At 42.1% G+C, this 21,334-nt stretch overlaps 1 protein-coding gene across 5 annotated transcripts in view; it reads left to right on the forward strand.

Moving 5' to 3' along the window:
• Positions 1-19,265: 19,265 nt before the first annotated feature.
• Positions 19,266-21,334, forward strand: part of LOC126997489 (probable 3',5'-cyclic phosphodiesterase pde-5) — a 164,627-nt gene continuing 162,558 nt past the window's right edge. The window contains exon 1 of one of the 5 annotated variants that reach the window (XM_050858592.1): positions 19,266-19,643. The gene's annotated coding sequence lies outside the window, so the exon portion shown is untranslated. Of the gene's footprint in view, positions 19,727-21,334 lie in introns of all 5 variants that reach the window. The other 4 variants (XM_050858594.1, XM_050858593.1, XM_050858600.1 and 1 more) reach the window with 4 other exon arrangements.

Below are 21,334 nucleotides of genomic sequence, written 5' to 3' on the forward strand. Positions count from 1 at the left end.
ACATAATTCCCTGAAACATTTATGGGCAGAACACACACACTAAAAATAATAATAATAATAATAATAATAATAATAATAATAATAATAATAATAATAATAATAATAATAATAATAATAATAATAATAATAATAATAATAATAATAATAATAATAATAATAATAATAATAATAATAATAATAATAATAAAACAACGTAAATATTCAAATGGAAAATCATCAATCATTTTTAGTAAATGGATCAAATATATCACTTTTCTTTTTTTATGCTTTGCTCTTAAAGGTAAACAGCTGATGGCAAACACATTAGGGTGAGAGAGAGAGAGAGAGAGAGAGAGAGAGAGAGAGAGAGAGAGAGAGAGAGAGAGAGAGAGAGAGAGAGAGAGAGAGAGAGAGAGAGAAACCCATAATGTGCGCAAAAATTAATTGAACGACAACACAAAACGGGTGAAACAATTTACATCAAACAACAGAAAAACAAAAAACAAAACAAGCGAACGATAAGAAACAAACACAAAGTAAGACAGTGAAGCAATAAAAACAAACACACAAACGCCACCACCAGAACAACTACCATAACACACACACACACAAACAAACAAACAAACAATAGCAATCACACGTGCACACAAACACTTCAGTAACAAACACCTAAAAAAAAAATAACAGCGACCGGAAGTTGTGATGGAGAAAGATCGAAAAAAAAAAAAAAAAAAAGGTTTTAATATAATGAGCAAGCGTTTCAGCTGTTAATGAAACCCTTTGATAGAAGACACAAGCACTTGAAAGTTAGCCGTGTATGTTGATAAAATGCAGGGAGGAGGAGGAGGAGGAGGAGGAGGAGGAGGAGGAGGAGGAAGAGGAGGAGGAGGAGGAGGTAAAGCAAATCCATGAGTTGCGAAATATCAGTCAAGGTCATAAAAGAAGAGGAGGAGGAGGAGGAGGAGGAGGAGGAGATGAAAAGAAGATAAATGAGATAAGGAAGAGGAGGAGGAGCTCGGGGGAGTAGATGAAAGACGGGAAACATCAGGAGGAAGGGGAGAGGGAAGAGAGGAGGGGGTACGAAAGAAGGAGGAGGAGGAGGTGGAGGAGGAGAGGTAGGAGGAGGAGGAGGAAGAGGAGGAGGAGGAGAAGACATAAACTGTATGAAAATTTTGCTGCGTAGGCGCCGACAAGACGAAGGAAACTCATGAATCACAAGTGACGAAGAAGAGATTCATTCACAAATGTGACTGCCGACTTTACACACACACACACACACACACACACACACACACGCACACGCACATTATATAACATGTGGGAGAGAACGTGCACGCACACACGCGCGAACACACACACACACACACACACACACACACACACACACACACACGTCATTACGTAAACAAATAGAGGCATTAGTGTGTGTGTGTCTGTGTGTGTGCGTGTGTGTGTAAGAGAGAGAGAGAGAGAGAGAGAGAGAGAGAGAGAGAGAGAGAGAGAGAGAGAGAGAGAGAGAGAGAGAGTGAAGGAAGAGTGAAAAAAAAAGTTAGAGGAAACGAAGCAAGATGAACAAAAGGAAGAAAATGAGGAAGAGAAGTAGGAGAAGCTGCGCTATTTTTAGAACAAGGAATCAGAATAAGAGAAGAGCAAGATAAATAGACAGAGAAAAAGAGCAAAAAGGGAACAGGAGCAGAAAACTGAGAGAAGTAGGGAGAGTGATGATAAAGAGAAGATAGAACAGTAGGAATATAAGGAGGAAATAGAGAAAGAAAAAAAAAAACATAGGAGAGCAGGCAACAGAAATTACGTTGGTTCATGATGAGATTCTGCTGTATTGATCTGATAAATTCTTCAGGAACTTCAATGACATGCAAAAAAGATGAAAGCACTTGCTATACGTATGTGAGAGACCGTTATGTTCGCTCTTGACGCAACAGAGTAACGGTAAAGGCGATTATGAAAAGAATTGGCACTCGTCGCATTACTTGTGCAGGAAGCTTGCTCGAGTGGCGGATGACTCTGTTCGGTAAATACCTCTTGTCGATGTCTGTACTGCATATCGCTTGACCATCATTTCTAGTTCTCGGGTTAGTTTAGCGATTAAAACACTTGAAGAGGTCGATGTTACTGACCTTCTTCAGGTACTTAAAGACCTAATGTCATATTACCCCGCGGTCGTCTCTTTCCCAACGTAAACAAGTCGAATCATGATGCCGAGTCCTCAACGATTATATAATTTTCAAAGCTTGTTGCTGCACACTCTCTGGTGATATAATGACAATCTTGTAATAGGGGACCGGAACTGCACTGCGTATTACCAGGTGAGGCCTTAGCAACGCGTTATATAAAGATGAAGAAAAGAAGAAAAAAACTGGAACAAGAACGAGAGCAAGAGTAGGACTACCGGCAGGAGGAGGTGGAGGAGGAGGCGGAGGAGGAGGAGGAAGAGGAGGAGGAGGAAGGGGAGGAGGAGGAACAGGCGAAGGAGGAGAAACATATGCAGGAATATAATTATCGGAGGACGAGAAGGACCATAAGATGAAAACAGGAGGAGGAGGAGGAGCAGGATACGTGCTGGCGTGTGGAGGCGAGCCGAGACCCGCCGCTGCAGTCGCCCTGATTAAGGCTCTGGCCCTCTATATTTAGCCGTCCGTCAGGGGCTCAGGATGTGATCAATTCTTATCGATACGCCTTCCTATACGAGGGGGGCTTCCGCTGAGCTCCCCGGGTCACACACACACACACACACACACACACACACACACACACACACACACACACACACATTGACCTATCTTTCGGCCACTCCTCCAACTCTTTTTAGGAGCAGTGAGTAGCGTTTTTTTTTTCACATTTGTTATCTTTATTTTATGCCCTTGAACGAACTCCTCTGCAGTAAAAAAATAAATAAATAAAAAAAAATACATGAACATCAATTTAGTTATTTTTATTAGTCTTTTTGTTGCCTAAGTCTTTGTTCATCATTTATTTTTTTATCATTTTTTGTTCTAGTTCATTTCTGTTTAGTGTTCTTAATTCTTTCGTCACACACATACATGCACATTATTATTTTTTGTCACTTTTTTTTCTTTTATATCTAGTACTTCTTGCTCTAGTTTATTTGATCTTTAGTGTTCTTGATTCTTTCCTTCTTTTCATTTTACTTCTCTTCCTCCTTCTCCTAGAAAAAGAGTCAACTAGCTTAACACAATGGACAGGCTTCAAAGTGGCTCCTTGTCACCAGCGGAGTACCAAAGATGTCAGTCCTTGGATCCATTTCCTTTATTACATTCTGCATCAGTGACTTAAAAACAGGCCTAAAAGTCTCCAAGTATAAGTTTGCTGACGACACATAAGTGGATGAGGTCTCGGCGAATTGCGAAACTTATAACGTCGATTACTATGAATTAAACCAATACCCAGAAATATCGGTCTATCAGTTCCAGCAAGGAGATGCAATGCAGACGTAGGTACGAAATTTAGTATATACCTATTTATGTTTTGTGGGGGAGGGTGATCATCTTCCTGTAAAAAGTAGTTCGTGCAAAAAAAGACTAGTGTGAGTTGAATGTTCTCGTACGTAAACTCATGAAGTGTCTAAGAAAGAAAATTAATCAGTAAAGAAGGCAGCCACGTTAGAAGTCAAGAAGCTTTATGTTGCCTGCTCTTCCATGTATTATCATCATCATCATCATCTTCATCATTATAATTATTACCATCTGCCTCCACCTCCTGCTCCTCCTCCTCCTCCTCTTCTTTTTGATCCATCTCGGTTTTATTCTCTGTAGCATTCCCTGGCGGTTTTCCTCTCCTCCGACTCCTCTTTTATGTTATCCTCTTCTCTTTTGTCATCGCTGTGTCTAGGTCAACATCTGTCGGGGATTAGGAGGAGGAGGAGGAGGAGGAGGAGGAGGAGGAGGAGGAGGAGGAGGAGGAGGAGTTCAGCTTTGTCTCTTCCTCATCCTCTCTCGTCTTTCATCGTGTTCTTATTGTCTTCTTGTTATCAGTTGTCGGAGTCCTTTGCTTCTTTTCTTTTCTTTTATTTCTTCAAAGTTTGGTGTCTAATTTTCTTTCATCTATATCATTTTCTCTTTCGGCTTTCCTATTTTCCTCATGTCGGGTTATTTTCCTCTTCGTCTATTTCTTTATCCATTTCACTTTATTTTCCTCTTTATTTTCTTCTGGATTAATTTTCTCGTTTTTCTTCTTTCATTTCCGTAACCCTTGGACGAAATATTTGGTGGTTATTTTCTTTATTGTTTTGCTAACTTTCTTTCTTCTGGATTAATTTTCTCGTTTTTCTTCTTTCATTTCCGTAACCCTTGGACGAAATATTTGGTGGTTATTTTCTTTATTGTTTTGCTAACTTTCTTTCTTCTGGATTAATTTTCTCGTTTTTCTTCTTTCATTTCCGTAACCCTTGGACGAAATATTTGGTGGTTATTTTCTTTATTGTTTTGCTAACTTTCTTCTGGATTAATTTTCTCGTTTTTCTTCTTTCGTTTCTATAACCTTTGGACGACATATTTGGTGGTTATTTTCTTTATTGTTTTGCTTATTTTCTTCCTACTTTCACGTCTTTTCTTCAACGTTTTTTTTCTTATCATCTTATATAAACTTTCTTCAACGCTGAACTATTGATTTTTAGGTTATTTTACTTTATTTTCTTTACTTTATTTTCTTCTGGACTTATTTTCTCGTTTTTCTTCTTTCGTTTCTGTAACCCTTGGACGAAATATTTGGTGGTTATTTTCTTTATTGTTTTGCTTACTTTCTCCCTACTTTCACGTCTTTTCTTCAACGTTTTTTTTCTTATCATCTTATATAAACTTTCTTCAACGCTGAACTATTTATTTTTAGGTTACTTTGCTTTATTTTCGTCTATACAGCTCCTTCTTTGCATCTTATAATAATTTTTCCAAGACTGGTAAGCTTCTGGCAATTACTTTTTCCCGTCTCTACTTTCCCTATATTTCTCAAGTCTTCCTTTTCTGACTTCTATTTTCATCTCCTGTCTCTCTTCGACTATTGCCTTTTTCTTCTTCCCTTTCATATAATTCTTCTCCCTTCTCTATGTCTTCTCTATCTCCTTGTCTCTTGTTATCAATCTATTTCCTTCCTGTTAGCGATATTTCTTTAACGACATTTTCATATTTGTCTTTCCTGCTATTTTTTCACATCCTTAAAATCTCACGCCTTTGCCTCCTTCTAATGGGTTGTTTACGTCCTTATGTGCATATCTGTATCCATTTTTACCAGTCTAATTACCTTCCCTTCCTTGCCTTGATTCCCGTAAGGTCTGACACCCCTTCATCCAAACTGTTCCTATCCGCCTTTACCCTTCCTCTTCCTTCCCATTTTCTATCTTTTATCTTATTCTTTCTCAGCTCTCTTTCCTCTAAGTTACCTTCAGCCATCTTTACCCTTCCTCTTTTCTTCCAGTCTTCTATCTTTGTCTCCCTCTTTCTCATATTTCTTTGCCTTCCTCTTTCCTTCCCATCTTCCTTCACCCATCTTTACCCTTCCTCTTTTCTTTCAATCTTCTATCTTCATCTCCCTCTTTCTCATATTTCTTTAACTTCCCCCAACTTTACCCTTCCTCTTTCCTTCCCGTCTCCTATGTTCATCTTACTCTTCCTCAGCTCTCTTTCCTGTATATTCCCTTCAGTCATCTTTACCCTTTCCTCTTTCCTTCCCGTCTCCTATCTTTATCTTACTCTTCCTCAGCTCTCTTTCCTGTATCTTCCCTTCAGTCATCTTTATCCTTTCCTCTTTCCTTCCCGTCTCCTATCTTTATCTTACTCTTCCTCAGCTCTCTTTCCTGTATCTTCCCTTCAGTCATCTTTATCCTTTCCTCTTTCCTTCCCGTCTCCTATCTTCATCTTACTCTTCCTCAGCTCTCTTTCCTGTTTCTTCCCTTTAGTCATCTTTATCCTTTCTCTTTCCTTCCCATCTTCTATCTTGATCACACTCTTTCTCATCTCTCTTCGCTTTAATTAACTTTCCTTCACACACATTTTTTTTCTGTTCGTAACTTCATCCTCTAAAGCACCCACACCTTATAATCTGTAAGGAGAAATGAATTGTGGACAACCTCTATTTCCTTCTATCTCACACCTTATTTCGACAACTTCTATTCCTTTAACTTCCATTTATACATACACACACGTTTTCGCAGTCACCCCTTCGTCCCAATGACCAATACTCCTCTCCTGCTCTTAAAGAAAAATATAAGTGTAAAACCTTTCTTTCTCCTTTTGTCTCCCCATGGCTTCGCTTCCTCCTGCGTCCCTTCCCACACACACGTAAACACACACACACACACACACAAAAAAAAACTCTCTTAGTAGTCGCTGATCCCCCACAAGACTTTTCTCCAACACTTTTTCCCACTCAAGAAAAAAAAAAAACGTAAAAAAAGGAGTTAGTGTTGCTGATGGAAATCTGACACACACACACACACACACACACACACACGCACACAGGACAAAAAAAAGTCTTATAATCATCCACGTCAAAAACAGTGATTAGGAAAACAAAAAAAATAAAGGAAAGGAGAAAAAGAAGGTTAAAGCAGCAATACACAATAAAAAAAGAAGAAGCTGACGGAAGGAAAAGGAAAAAAAACTGAAGATGAGGAGGAAGAGGAAGGAGGAACGAAAAGAGGAAAAAAAGAATAAAAGAGGAAGGAGAATAAAGAAGATAGAGAGACAGAGAGAGAGAGAGAGAGAGAGAGAGAGAGAGAGAGAGAGAGAGAGAGAGAGAGAGAGAGAGAGAGAGAGAGAGAGTGGTAATGAGGGAAGGAGGAAAATGAGCAAGAATGGGAGGGTTAATGAGAGAGGGGGTAACAGTGAGGAGGAGGAGGAAGAGGAGGAGTAGGAGGGGAACGAGGAAGAAGAAGACGAGGAAGAAAAAGGAGATACAAGTGGATCTGAATAAAAAAAGAGATGGAGGAAGGAGAAAAAGAAGAGTATAGAAAAGACAAGAAAGGACAAGATGGAATTGAAGAAGGAAGGAGAAAAAAAAGAGGAGGAAAAAGAGGAGGAGAAAACAGGAGATGTAGGATGGAAAAAAGGAAGGGTATAGAAGGGACAGGAAAAGACAAAATGGAATAGGAGAAGGGAGAAAAAAGAGGCGGAGGAAAAAGAAGAAGAGAAAAAAAAACAGTACCAAATAGGAGAAAGACGAGTGAGCGAAAAACGAACGAGAGAAAAAGAGAAGCCAGAGAGAAATAAGAGAGAGAGAGAGAGAGAGAGAAAGAAGGAGGGAGGAGGGGGTAAGGGGAGGGGAGGCAGTGATGTAATTGGTGTCAGGCAATTAACTGATATTAAGGTCATCAGCGGCGATCAATCGGTGCTTCGCCGAGGCTCGTCTCCCTCTCATTCCTATATCGACTATTCTCCGCCAGGCGGGTCACACGTTCGGAGCAGGAGGGTCACGTTCGGGGGGGAGGGGAGAGGGAGAGGGGTAAGGGAAGGGTGGTCAGGGAAAGGTCAACAGGAAGGGCATGTTCGGGGGGGAGGGGAGAGAGAAGAGTGGTCAAGGACAGGTCAACAAAAGAGTCGCGTGCAGAAGAGGGGTCAAGGAATTTGGGTCAGGGGAGGTCAACAGGAGGGGTCAGAGAGAGGTCACGTACAGAGGAGAGGGAGGTTACGGGGTCAGGCGAAGGGGGGGTGGGTCAGGGAGTGGTCTGTGATGGGTCATGGGTAAGGAGCAGGAGGAGAAGAGTTAAAGAAAAGGAATAAAGAGAGAAGAAGGAAGGTGAGTTGAGTAAGGGGAGAGAGACGAACGGAAGAGGGGAAAGGAATGATAATATACACAAGGGGAAAGGAGACGGAGGGAGAACGGAGAAGGAGATAGGAAGAGGAAGCAATTGAAAGTACGAGAGGCAAGGGAAAGAAATTAAAAAGAAGAGGGGAAAGACGGAAGGATGAGACATAATGAAGAGGAAAGAAGGGAAAGAACGAGGGGGTAGGAGGAAAGAAGGGAGGGAACATGGGGAAATGAGGAAAAAGGGGAGGAACGAGACATAAGAGAAGAAGAGGGAGGACAAGGAAGAGGAAAGAAGTAAGGAGACGAAGAGAAATAAAACAACGAAGAAAAGGAGGAACCAGAAAAAGGGGAGAGGAAGATAAGAAACCAGACGAAGAGGGGAGGGAAGGAGACGAAAGGGGGAAGAGGAAGAAAGAGAAGGGGTGAGGGAAATCGAAGAAGAGGAGAAAGAGGGAAGAAAGATAAAATAAAAAAAGGTTTAGTGGAGTCGATCTGAGGCTGCAAGAGGATAGGTCAAGGGTTGCACAGTGGAAAAGGTCAAAGAAGATGAGAAGAGGAGAGTGAAAATCGAGGAGGAAAGGTCATATACAGTCGCACGAGGAGGAGGAGGAGGAGGAGGAGGAGGAGGAGGAGGTGCCGCAAGAGGAAGTGCAATGATAAGAAAAATAAGAACTATGTAAATTAGGTGTACATAGTTGAAGGAGGTGGAAGAGGCGGAGGAGGAGGAGGACCAGGAGGAGGAGGAGGAGGAAAAAAAGATGATGAGGAAATTAAGTGAAGGGATATCATTTGGCGGTGGTATGTCTGTCTGTCTGTCTGTCTGAATGTCTGTCTGCTTGTGTGTCTGTTTGTCTGTCTATCTGTATGTATGTCTTTCTCTTATTCCCTCTCCCTCTCCCTCTCTCTCTCTCTCTCTCTCTCTCTCTCTCTCTCTCTCTCTCTCTCTCTCTCTCTCTCTCTCTCTCTCTCTCTCTCTCTCTCTCTCTCTCTCTCTCTCACCAATATAGGCAACAAAGAATGAGATAAACATTACTAATTCACAGTAATGTCAGATGACACACGTTACAAAAATTTTGCCTCAAAGTTTTCCAAAATATCAATCCTCTCATAGTATTTTCATTTCGTTTAAAAGTGGAAATTGAAAGGGAAAATGCTAGAAAGGAGAACGTCTATAAGAATCTCTTCAGACATTAAAGAGAAGGAAGCTAACTAAAATATATGCAGAAACCCTAGGAGAGAGGAGGGTATCAGGACACCTCTCCTCCCGAAATTGACCTCTCTTTTTGGCCACTCCTCTGTACTCTATTCAGGAGCAGTAAGTAGCGGGCTTTTTTTCTTTAATATTGTTTTCCTTTTTTTACGCCCTTGAACTGTCTCCTTTGCTGTAAAAAAAAAAAAAGATCAAAAAGTGATTAATTAGTCCGCAAAAAGTTGACATTAGGACATGATAAACTACAAAAAAAACATGCCCATTCAAGTTCGAGAAAACCAAATCATATGCTGAGAAAAATCATCCTTGTCCAGCAACTCATGAAACAGGACAAAAAAAAAAGAAATTAAATAGTAACAACTGTACTATAGTCTGTTCGGAGCATGAAGTCGGTTCAAGGTGTGGCAGATTCTAGAATTCCCATGAGTGCAGCGCTGCCAGTTCGACCGCCAATTATCAGATTAGCACTCTCTCCCGGCCTACCCACCCACAACCCACCTGTTTATCTCTCTCTCTCTCCCTCTCTCTCCCTCTCGACCCGGGGGAGGGACCAAGGGGGACACACCCACCACCACCACCACCACTACCAACACCACAACGTGGCAACATGGGAAAAAATCGCTGCCACATGTCATAGAATTTATACAAATCCTTGTTATAACCCTAAACATCGACACTCATTGCACTATGTAGCTCCCTTTACTATATACAGAATATATAAAATATCGCTTTCAAATAGCACATGGATGGGAAATAAGAGAGAGACACATGTACGAAGGCTGATTTGGCAGAATGGGTAGAGGTAAACGACGATACCAGCTCCACACTGAACCGACTTCTTGCTCTGAACACTTTTTTTTTATAACAACAACGTCATTATGTAACTCAATATGTCATCTGCATGGGATCAGTGTTTTTGAGTATACATGTTTCTGTCTCTATATTTTCCCCTTTGACTGCCTCCTTAGTTGCAAAAAAGTAACAGTAAAGGAACAGAAGAAAACATTATCATAGCTCTTACAAATAATTAAATGCCATCAGTCCATCACGGCAAAAGTATGATTGTATAGTATGATAGAGAGTAAAGTATGATAGAAAGTACATTAGTAAGAGTCCTGCCTGGCACCCACACCTCCCCTCTACCTCCTGCGTTCTAGAAGAGTAATATAAATGAACAGAGGAAAATATAATCATAGCTCTAACAAATAATGAAAAGCTATCAAGTCCATCGGAGTAAGAGTCCTGCCTGGCGCCCACACCTCCCTCTATCCGTTCTATAATAATAATAAACTGAAAATATAATCATAGCTCTAACAAATAATGAAAAGCTATCAAGTCCATCACGGTAAAAGTATGATTGAGCTTCCCACCTTTCCATATATTAGTAAGAGTCCTGCCTGGCACCCACACCTCTCCTCTACCCCCGGAGTTCTATCACATAATAATAATAAACTGAAAATATAACCATAGCTCTGACAACAAATCATAAAAACCCATCAACTCCATCACGGTAAAGAATGATCCAGCTCCCACCTTTCTGTATATTAGTAAGAGTCCTGCCTGGCGCCCACACCTCCCCTCTATCCCCGGAGTTCTATCACATAATAATAATAAACTGAAAATATAACCATAGCTCTGACAACAAATCATAAAAAGCCATCAAGTCCATCACGGCAGAAGCATGGTCGAGCGCCCCACCTTTCTGTATATTAGTAAGACTCCCACCTGGTGCCCCTTCTTCCCCTTTACCTCACATAAGGGACAGAGCTGAAAATAGACCAAACGGCATGTCATCCTTCCCCCTCTCTCCTTCTTTATTGCCTTTCTGCTTCCCTTCCTCTCTTTCCCCCGTCAGTAGGAGTCCCAGGGCAGGAGAGGCGGCGGTCCCCTTTAGGAGGTTGAAACGTTTAAATGACTTTGTCGATGATGAGGCTCAGTGTTTCTCTGTTTCTCTGTCCGTGTGTTTGTCTGTCTGTTTGTGTCTCTTTATTTGTTTCTTTATTTATTTCCTTCTCTCTATTTTTCCATCTTTCTCTTTTTTTCCTTATTTCTTTTTCCTTCTTTCTTTTTTCCTTCTTTTTTCCTTCTTTATTTCCTTCTTTCCTTCCTCTATTTTTTTCTCTTTTTTTTACTTTCTTTACTTCTTTGTCTTTTCTTTCTTTCTTGCTTTCTTTCTTTCTCTTTCTTTCCTTCTTTCTTTCATTTTTTCACTTTTTTCTTTTTCTTTCTTTATCTATCTATCTATCTATCTATCTATCTATCAATCTCTTTCAATCTCTATCTATTTATCTATCTATCTATCTATCAATCTTCTCAAACTCGTTCCCAACTCGTTTCCTCCCACAAACCTTCTCGTCCCATTATTACTTACTTTGCTGTACTGTCCTTCCTTCAACGTCCCTTCTAAGAATAAAAGTCAATTAAGAGTCTCGCCTTACATTCTTTTCTACTTTATTTTTCCTCCTGTTTTAATAATACACACAGACATCATTTCATCTTTCTGTCGTTAAAATGTACTAATGTCTTTTTTCCTATCAGTTTCTATCATTTTTTTCTTCTACAATATAACATCATAGTAGCGAGTTCATGTTCTCCTATACGAAAACACACACAAAAAGGTTATTTATAGCATTTCTTTCCGTTTTAAGTCGTTCAATTTCATGTCTGACTAACCATCCTTCCCTTCATCTTCGTCTCCATCCCTCCCTTCCCTTATCATCACTACAGCCCCAATCCCTCTCCATCTCCTCATCCCTTTCCTTTCCATTCCCTCCCCAACTGCCCCTCTCCTTTTCCCCATCTCCCTCCTCATTTCCCCGTCCCTTTTCGTCCTTTTCCTTCCCCATCTTCTGCTCCTCATTTCCTTCCTGTTCCATCAACCATCTTCCCCTCCCCTTTTCCCTCCCCATCTCTTCCTCCACTGTCCCTCCTTTCCCTTCTCATCTTCCCCTCCCCTTTCCCTCCCCATCTTCCCGTCCCCTTTCCTCCCTTTCCTTCCCCATTTCCTACTTCCCTTTCCCCACTTTTCCTCCTAATCTCCCCAACCTTTTCCCGGCTTTTTCCCCCCATCTCCCTCCCTCCCCTTTTCCTTGCTGTTCCCTTCCGCTCAGGTGAGTCGAGCAATCAGGTAAGAAAGAGATGACTAATTAGTTAAGTTTTGATTGTTTTTCCTCCAGGTGTTGACGTTCTCTCTCTCTCTCTCTCTCTCTCTCTCTCTCTCTCTCTCTCTCTCTCTCTCTCTCTCTCTCTCTCTCTCTCTCTCTCTCTCTCAACATCCAATTTCTTTCTTTTGGGAACTCGTAATTAGCAAACTGCCAGTTATCAAACTTCCTATGAATTTATCAACACCATTTCAACTTTTCTTGCACGACTTTTTCCAGTATTTTTATTCACTATTTCTGCCTTTTTCCCTCTTGTTTTTTTTTATATACTTGTAAATATTATCACGATTTTCCTGACGTGTTGACTCCACTCCGTTCAAGAAAGCTTTTAAAGGGCCACCAGTTTCTCAGTCCAGCACGAAGGGTTTGCTTGTAGGCTCCCAAACAATACGCAAATCACTACGAAAATTCCTTGTACAGTCTTTGGGGTTGATAGAGAAGGTAAGACACTTGAGGAAACCGTTCTGTAAATCTCTTCAATATCAGAGGTCGAGTGGTGCAAAAACCTGATCCTTATGGAGAGTATAGTTTGCTTTGGACGCTAACAGTGATACACAGTGAGAGATAAGAAAAGTAAAGAACGATTAATAAAAAAACCGGCATATATAAAGAGAGAAGAAATGAAGAAGAATTGAGAGTCGGAAGGAAAATGTGAAGAATGAAGAGGCGGGAACAAAACAAAACGAGACCGGGGAGATATAGGAGAAGAAGAGAGGAACAGAAGAGAGGAGAAAAGAGGACAGGAGAAAGGAGAGGAAAGGGACTGAGAAGAGGAGAAACTAGAAAATGGGAGGGGAAAGTGATACAACGAGATAATAAGGGAAAGAAAGACGAATCATGTAAGGAGAGAAAAGAAAAGGAAAGGAAAGGAAAAGCAAAAAGAGAGGTAGGAATGCAAAAGTAAATAGAGGAAAACAAAAAAAGAAAACTAGTAGTGGATGGAAGAGGAGCAGAAAAAAAAGAACAAGGAGTGAGCACACATTGTAGAATATTGATGAATGACAGTTTCCGGCAGATTAAATAATGAAATAAATATGAGTGCATGCGCGTAGATCGGAACAAGTAAACACACACACACACACACACACACACACACACGCACACGCACACGCACACACACACACACACACACACACACACACACGTACATGCACGCCTGTATGCATGAAATCAATATGCCGATACAGAAGCAAACAAAAGTAAACATGAAAAATATGAGGAACGCAAAGGAAAACAAAACTGCACACACACACACACACACACACACACACACAACGGGGAGGCAGTGGCCGAGTGGTCAGCGCACGGACGTGCATGGTGATCCCGAGAGCCCGGGTTCAAGTCCCATCGCAGGTGACAATTTTCAACTAGTGAGTGGCGGAAAATTACCCACATGCTGCCCTGATCCTCAACCAACCCTCACTTCGGCAACTTTGGTCAAGGGGTACACTGGGGGTCAGTATGGGCCAAGCAAGAGCTGCATATCACGGCAGCCACACAAAACAAATTCCCTCGCTCCGCTCAGCGCCTGCTGGTGCTATGGGCAGCACATGAGAAATAAAGGAAGTAGCAGTGGTAGCAGAAATTTTAAAATTGTTGCTTCTACTACTTGTATACAATCTTTCACTTGAAGAAAAAGCAAGTGAGGGGCTAAGGATATAAGAATTCAGCAAATGTTTGGTTACGAATGTGTGGCGAGGAAGTGCAGGCGGCGAACACCAGTCCCATCACCAACGCCTCTCTCCCTTCCGGCGGCGGCCATGTGTTGGGTCTGCCGCCGGGAGCCTCCTCAGCAGCCTCCGCGTCGAGGCTCGGCCCCAGGACAGTGGCGGCGCCGAGCACAACATTTTTGCGACTCTGCAGAGGCAGGAAGACCCACTGTGCTTCAGGAAACCTTAGTATGTCGGCAGCGTCAACATTTAAAAGATTAATTAATTAAACAACTAATTAATTATTGGATTTCGATATGGGTCTTGATATTAGGGTTAAAAATTACCACATGGAAGTAGAAAGTACATTTACTCATATATATATATATATATATATATATATATATATATATATATATATATATATATATATATATATATATATATATATATATATATATATATATATATATATATATATATATATATATATATATATATATATATATATATATATATATATATATATATATATATATGACTACATGCCTGACTTTTGTCGAGTAAATAAGTCATTATCGTTCATATTTACCAACGAGCAGCGTTTCATCTGGCCTTCACACGCGTTTTTCCGGACAGTGGGCAGGTGAGGCACACACGCGGCCAGCCAGGCGGAGGCGCCCCGATGCCTGCCAACAACTGTGAACACAAGTTTGTGCTCCGCTCAGCCGTGCTCCGCCGCGGCATACGGTCCCGACGCCAGGCAACAGCCAACACCAGGCCGCCGCAATCGTTTTTCGGTTATCCGTCGATGCTAGCTCACTCGTCTACTTCCTCCTCCTCGCTCTCCCGCTGGGGTTATACAGTTATGCCTCTTCTCCGGACTCACTAAATCGCTTTGTTCGTATGTGGATGCTTACGATGATGGTGATGATGACAGCTTTGTTGTTGCTCATAAAACGACGAATTTGCACGACGCCAGGTATAACAAGATATCGACAGGTGTCCAAGTCACCTTGCCAGACGCTTCCTATGTAGATATAAACAGAAACACACACACACACACACACACACACACACACACACACACACACACACACACACACACACACACACACACACCTGCGTGCTTGTCCGTACACATCCCATAGAATAAAAAAGGGAGGTACTGGTGGTGGAACTGGTGATGATACTGGTGGTGGTACTGGTGGTGGTACTGATGGTGGTACTGGTGGTGATACTGGTGATGGTACTGGTGGTGGTACTGGTGGTGGTACTGGCGGTGGTACTTTAAAAAATAGTGGTGGTACGGGTGGTGGTACTGGTGGTGGTACTGGTGGTGGCGGTGGTTCTTGGGCCTCGTTATCCAGCCTCGGTGCCCTGCTGATCACCGTATCCTGTTGACAGCTCGTTAAGAGAGGCCAGGCCCGGAAACTAAGAGGCTCGAGTAAGTCTCCCTTGGCTGTATTCATGTCGCCGTGTGTGTGTGTGTGTGTGTGTGTGCTTATACATTTTATCTACTTTTTACTTATTTTCATTTCCTCTTTATTTTTTTCCCCTTATCTCCCTTTCTTCCATTCTTCTCTCCTTTCGTACCCTCCTTCCCTCCCTCCATCCCTCTCACTCTCCATCTTTTACCTTTATTCTGACTCTTTTCTACTTTCCCTTCTTTCTTTTACCTACTAACTCCTTCCTCTTTCCCTCTTTCTCTTCCTTCTCCCTCTCCTTTTCTCTTTTTCCTCCCTCTCTCCCTGTCCACCTACACACTTCTCGTCACACACACACTCCTTTTTTCACATTTCCTTTAACTCTATTCTTTTTCCTCTTACTTTCCTTTCTCCATTAATTTTTCTCCCTCTCTTTTCCGATACCTTCCTTCTTCTTTACCACCCCTCCTTCTCCGCCTTCCTCCGTCACTCCTCCAATACCTTCCTCTCTTCTTTACCTCGCCCCATCCTCCTCCTCCTCCTCCTCCTCCTCCTCCAACCCCCATCACGTCCACCAACACGCCCCGTCAGAGTGAGATACGAGCGCCCGGGAGACAGTGAGTGATTTTCCGTCTGACGTGCGCAGGACGAGTAAGACAAAAGATGTATCTGTGACGGAGTAATTTACGCGTCAATCAGAATGAACAGTAACCTACCCACCGCTTTCGCTTACCTTGTCTGCCTGTCGAGCTGTCTGTTTCTTGATTCCAATTGTCCGTCCGTGTCTAGTTTGTGATTGTCTGTTTTGTCGTTGGAGTTTGTTTAGTGTCTGCGTGGGTCTGTTATCTCACCATCGCTTTTGTTTACTTCCTCTGTCTGTCTTTCTTGTCCATCTGTTGTGATTCTGTTTCTGTCTGTCTCTAGTTTCTGCTTGTTTGTCTGTCTGTCTTTTTGTCTCTGTTTGTCTGACTGTTTGTTTTGTGTTTGTCTGTCTTTCTGTATGCTTGGCTTGTCTTGGCTTGGCTTGGCTTGGCTTGGCTTGGCTTGGCTTGGCTTGGCTTGGCTTGGCTTGGCTTGGCTTGTCTTGTCTTGTCTTGTCTTGTCTTGTCTTGTCTTGTCCTCTCTCTCTCTCTCTCTCTCTCTCTCTCTCTCTCTCTCTCTCTCTCTCTCTCTCAAAGCAAATATAGTCCCACTTTCAGAACCTCATCTCAGAAAACTTCAATCCAAACGGATTAAAAATTATTTACTACAATACGAAAATTATCACCACACAAATTTTTTTACCCTTTTTCCTTCCTTCCTCTCAATTTGCTACTACTCTTAAAACTTACTTCTTTTTCTTATTCTTTTCCTCCAATTCTCCTTCCGTTCCTCTTCTTCTTCCAGGCAAGCTCAACATTATCCTCAATATATATATAACGATAACCTGTTCCGAGAAACGCGTATTAACCTGAAATATAATAATAATGATACAATTTCCGCCGCTGACGAGTAATAGCATTGAGCAAAAGACTAGAATACTTGAGAAGGTATTTGGTCCATAATTTAAAGTACATGGACGAGTGACATGGAGAGCAACGCGGCTAAAAGAAGTAGATAAGACCCTGAAATCCAGAGGTGTGGACTCGCATATCAAAAATTTCGACTCCTTTTTTTTCTTTTTTTTTTACAGCAGAGGAGTCGGTTCAAGAGCATAAAAAAGGTAACAAATGTGAGTAAAAAAGCCCGCTACTCCGACTCCGGCTCAGACTCTGACTCCACCCCCCTCCCCCTACTCCTCTTATGCAGTACAGTGTTAGGCAAATCAAACACCTTCGCACAGCACACCACACCATACCACACCACACCACACCCAGCCACACACCGAGACACCTCTCCTCCCGAAACTGACCTCTCTTTTGGCCATTTTTCTATACTCATTTTTATAGGGACAGTAATTAGCGAGCCTTTTTTTTCTTATTATTTTGTTTTTATTTTGCCCTTGAGCTGCTTTCTTTACTGCAAAAAAAATAAAAAGAATCAGAAGTAGGTCAATGGTATGGGGGAGGTAACAGGCCTTTTAAAACCTCTTAATATATAAAAAAAAAAGTAAGATGAGGATACGGAGACATGATACAGTACTTCTCGGGGTAATTAGACGAGATATTATTACGAAACACCCACAACATTATAACAAGGGAAAAATATAATGATCCAACAATTAAGGAGAAAGATTAGAAGCGTCAACCGTATATAACGAAACTTTCAACGAAGAAGAATTAACGAGTACAAGAAAGTGGTCGTTGTAGTAAAGTTATATGTTTGTTAAGTTGTCTCGTTGTTAATCTAATAAATCTGAATTCAGTTAAAACACCGACTAAGTTATATTGGTGGTGTTAATGCAGGTTAATTCTGGTATTTATAAATGCTCATGGATTTAAAAAGGAGGAATTTATCTACTGTATCTATCTGTATCTATCGTTCTATATGCCAATCTATTTGTCTATCATTCTATCCGTCTAAATTTTCATAGTTTTTTTTTTTAATACAAGACACTGGGTTATTTAACTATTCTTCTATCTATCGCTCTGTTTCCTATCTATTAACCTATCAATCTATCTTTCTATCTATCAATCTATTTACTCGTATATTCTTTTTTTTACATTTGTTACCTTTTAATCAGAGACATACAGGTGGGAGGAGGAGAGGAGGGAAAATTCTCTCTCTCTCTCTCTCTCTCTCTCTCTCTCTCTCTCTCTCTCTCTCTCTCTCTCTCTCTCTCTCTCTCTCTCTCTCTCTCTCTCTCAGCGGCGGTAAAGATCTTTAGAATGCGTACGCGAGCCAGGTCACTAAGGCAGGTAGTCTCGTTTCGCTCCTACCAAAGACATCGAGTTACTTGCTCCTGAATTATTCTGCTGGTGTGTTCCTTATCTTTTTATCTCCTCTGTTTTCCTTCTTTTTTTTGTTTTTGTTTTTTGGTCCTCTTGTTATTCTCGTTCTTTTTTTTTTGGTTCTGTTCTTTTTCTCTTCTTTTCCTGTTTTGTTTGTTTGTTTGTTTCTTTGTTTCTTTCCTTCTTTCTTTCTTTCTCTTTTTCTTTCTTCATCTTTTTTTTTCTTTTTCTGCTTCTTCTCCTTTTTGTTGTTGTTCTTCTATTTCTTCTTCTTCTTCTTCTTCTTCTTCTTCTTACTTTCATTATTATTATTTTCCTCCTTTTTTATTTCCCTATGTTGTTCCTGTAAATCATCATCACCATCACCATCACCATCAACACCATCATCATCATCATCATCATCATCCTTCTCTTCTCCTCCCACTACTCCTCCTCCTTCTAATTTTTCATATACTTTATTTTATTTTTAGTTTCGTTTTCCTTAACTCCTCCTCTTCCTCCTCCTCCTCTTCCTCCTCGTTTCGTTTGTGTCACTCAAGAGGGGAGAGAGAGGACCCATAAGACATTGAAAGAGGAGGGAGAAGAAACACAAAAGCAGGGCAGGAAGGAGGAGGGAAAGGAGGGAAAAAGAAAATGGGAGGGGGGGATGAAGGGGGGAAAGAAGAATAGGGTTTTAATGGAGGAAGGGGTAACACTATTAAAAGCAAGAAGAGTGAGTAAAAAAAGATAATTATAATGTTTAAACTTCCAAAATATAAATCGTATATGTGTGTATGTGGCAAGAGATTATACCTTACTGAGCCCCCACTGCTTGCTCTCTCTCTCTCTCTCTCTCTCTCTCTCTCTCACGGTAATAATGACCCCGAACACAGATATACTACTCAGAGGAAGGATAATCATGTGTGTGTGTGTGTGTGTGTGTGTGTGTGTGTGTGTGTGTGTGTGTGTGTGTGTGTGTGACGTCGTGTTCTCTGACGTCGACGAAGGATTACGATATTACACCCACGAGGTCTTTTATGATCGGCTTAGCGACGCGTTCAATTAAGTTTTCAAAGCAGTCTGATAACGTTGATTCGGCAGACTGAGTTTACTGTATGCCTCATAGTAACCAGTGAATGTAGGGAGCAGCTATACAACGAAACAGATAGATGGAGAGATAAAGAGATAGAGAGAAGAGATGAGGTGTCAGAGGAGGACGAGGAATAGGAGGAAGAGTAGGAGGAGGACAAGTGACAGCATCATCAGCATCAGCATCACGAAAGAGAGGAGAGAGAAACGAGAGGAGAGAAGAGAGACGAAAGGGAGGAGAGAGGATGCGCTTGCCACCCAAAGCAACCCAGCGCCACACACACACACACTACGGCGCGGAGTCTGCCTTAACACAGGTGAGCTCCAGCCCCCCGCACGCGCCCTCTGCCCCGTCACCCAGCCAGCCAGCCAGCCAGCATCCGCCGCTCACCACCGCTCGCCGCAACCCCCTACTTTACGTCGCTCTTCTCTCTCCAGGGCGCTCGCAGCCAGTCCTCCTCTCGCCGCGGGCACGGTCAGGTCTTGCCTCCATCCCCCCCGCGGTACTGAGACCTTGACGCGAGAGTTTCCGTTTATAGTCGCCGGCGGGTAGTGCTTCGTGGTGGTCGTTGTGGTGGTGGTGGAGGTGTTGTTGTGTCCGTGTTTTCGTGGAAGGAAGGAGACAGACGTGGCGGGGAGTGAGGCTATCGTGTGTTTATCGTGTGTGTGTGTGTGTGTGTGTGTGTGTGTGTGCGTGTGTGTGTGTTTGATGTCCCTTTTCTCTGGCCCTCAGCAGGTTCTCAAGACCGCCCAGTCACGTGAAGCACAGACTGACTCCACGCCATGAGGTAAAGCCTAAAGAGAAGCTGTGCGTGCGAAAAGAGAGAGAGAGAGAGAGAGAGAGAGAGAGAGAGAGAGAGAGCGTCGTGTATTATCTCTTCCTTCACTCTCTCTCTCTCTCTCTCTCTCTCTCTCTCTCTCTCTCTCTCTCTCTCTCTCTCACAACACGCCACACGCCACTACCACGAGTGAACGTGACACTTGTGGAGGCGTCTTCCTTTTCCTCCTCCTCCACCTCCTCTTCCTCCTTATTTCTTCTACCTTTTTATTCTTTACTTCTTTTTCTCGCCTTTTTTCGTCCTCCTCCTCTTAAATTTTCTTGTTTCTCCTTCGTTTCATATTTTTTCTTCCTCTTTTTTTCTTCTGCATTTTTCATCTTTTTCTTTTCCTCTTCCTTCTACTTCTTCACTTCCTTCCTCTCCTAATTCCTGATATTCCTCCTCCTCCTACTTCTCTTCCTTTCCCTTTCCTCCTCCACCTTCTTCACCTTCCTCCTCCTCCTTAATCTTTTCCATCTTCCTTTCTTATCTTCATCATCATCATCATCATCAACTTTCTTCTTCCTCTTTATACCAGCCAGCACGTAAACACTTAACCCACGACAGCGACAGAAGAAAAAATAACGAAGGACAAAATGTGCGGCAAAAATAGGGAGGCTGCGTGAATGAAGGGAAAGGGAGGGAGGGAGGTGCAGTGAAGGAGAGGGAAGGGAAAGGAAGAAAGGATGTAGAGAAAGTGTGAGAGGGAGAGATGGAAAAGGATAGTGGTGTTTGAGAATACTGGAGAAGGCCGTGGAAGCTGGAAGAGGAGGAAGAAGAGGATGAATAGAAGGAAAATAAAGGAGAGGAGAATGTGAAAGAGGATGAAACGCACGAGAGAGAGAAAGAGGGAGAGGAAGAAGGAGGAGAAAAGTAAAGGCAAGGTCTGAAGGAGGGAACACAAGAAGGAAGGAAAGGCAGGTGGTTGAGGATGAAAAGCACAGTGGGAGAACGGGAATGTTGTTGAGAAAGAGGAAGAAGAGATAGAAGGAGGGAGGTGGAGAAGGCAAGGTTAGGAGGGAGGAGGAAGGGAGGGAAGAAAAGAAGGAAGGAAGGAAGAACTGAAGGAAGGAAGAGAGCAGAAGGAGGAGGAATGTGGAGAATGCAAGGTTAAGATAAGGGAGAAAAGGAAGGAAGGAAGGAAGGAAGAAAGAAAGGAAGGGGTGGAGGAAGGAAAAGAGCTATGTTGAGAAGCAAGTTTTCTGAAAGACGTCTTAGTTGAGGGCACCAAGAATACAGGTTCGATACACGTGCTTTCTCAACTATCTGGTGACTATGCTTTACCTTGACCTTACTCAGCCCTCCTCGCCTTGAGAAGAAACCCTCGCAAATGAATGACGTTGAGAGGAAAATAACAAAAAAACAAAACCCCGTAA

The sequence above is a fragment of the Eriocheir sinensis genome, chromosome 12, assembly GCF_024679095.1.
Source record: "Eriocheir sinensis breed Jianghai 21 chromosome 12, ASM2467909v1, whole genome shotgun sequence".
NCBI classification, from domain to species: Eukaryota; Metazoa; Arthropoda; class Malacostraca; order Decapoda; family Varunidae; genus Eriocheir; species Eriocheir sinensis.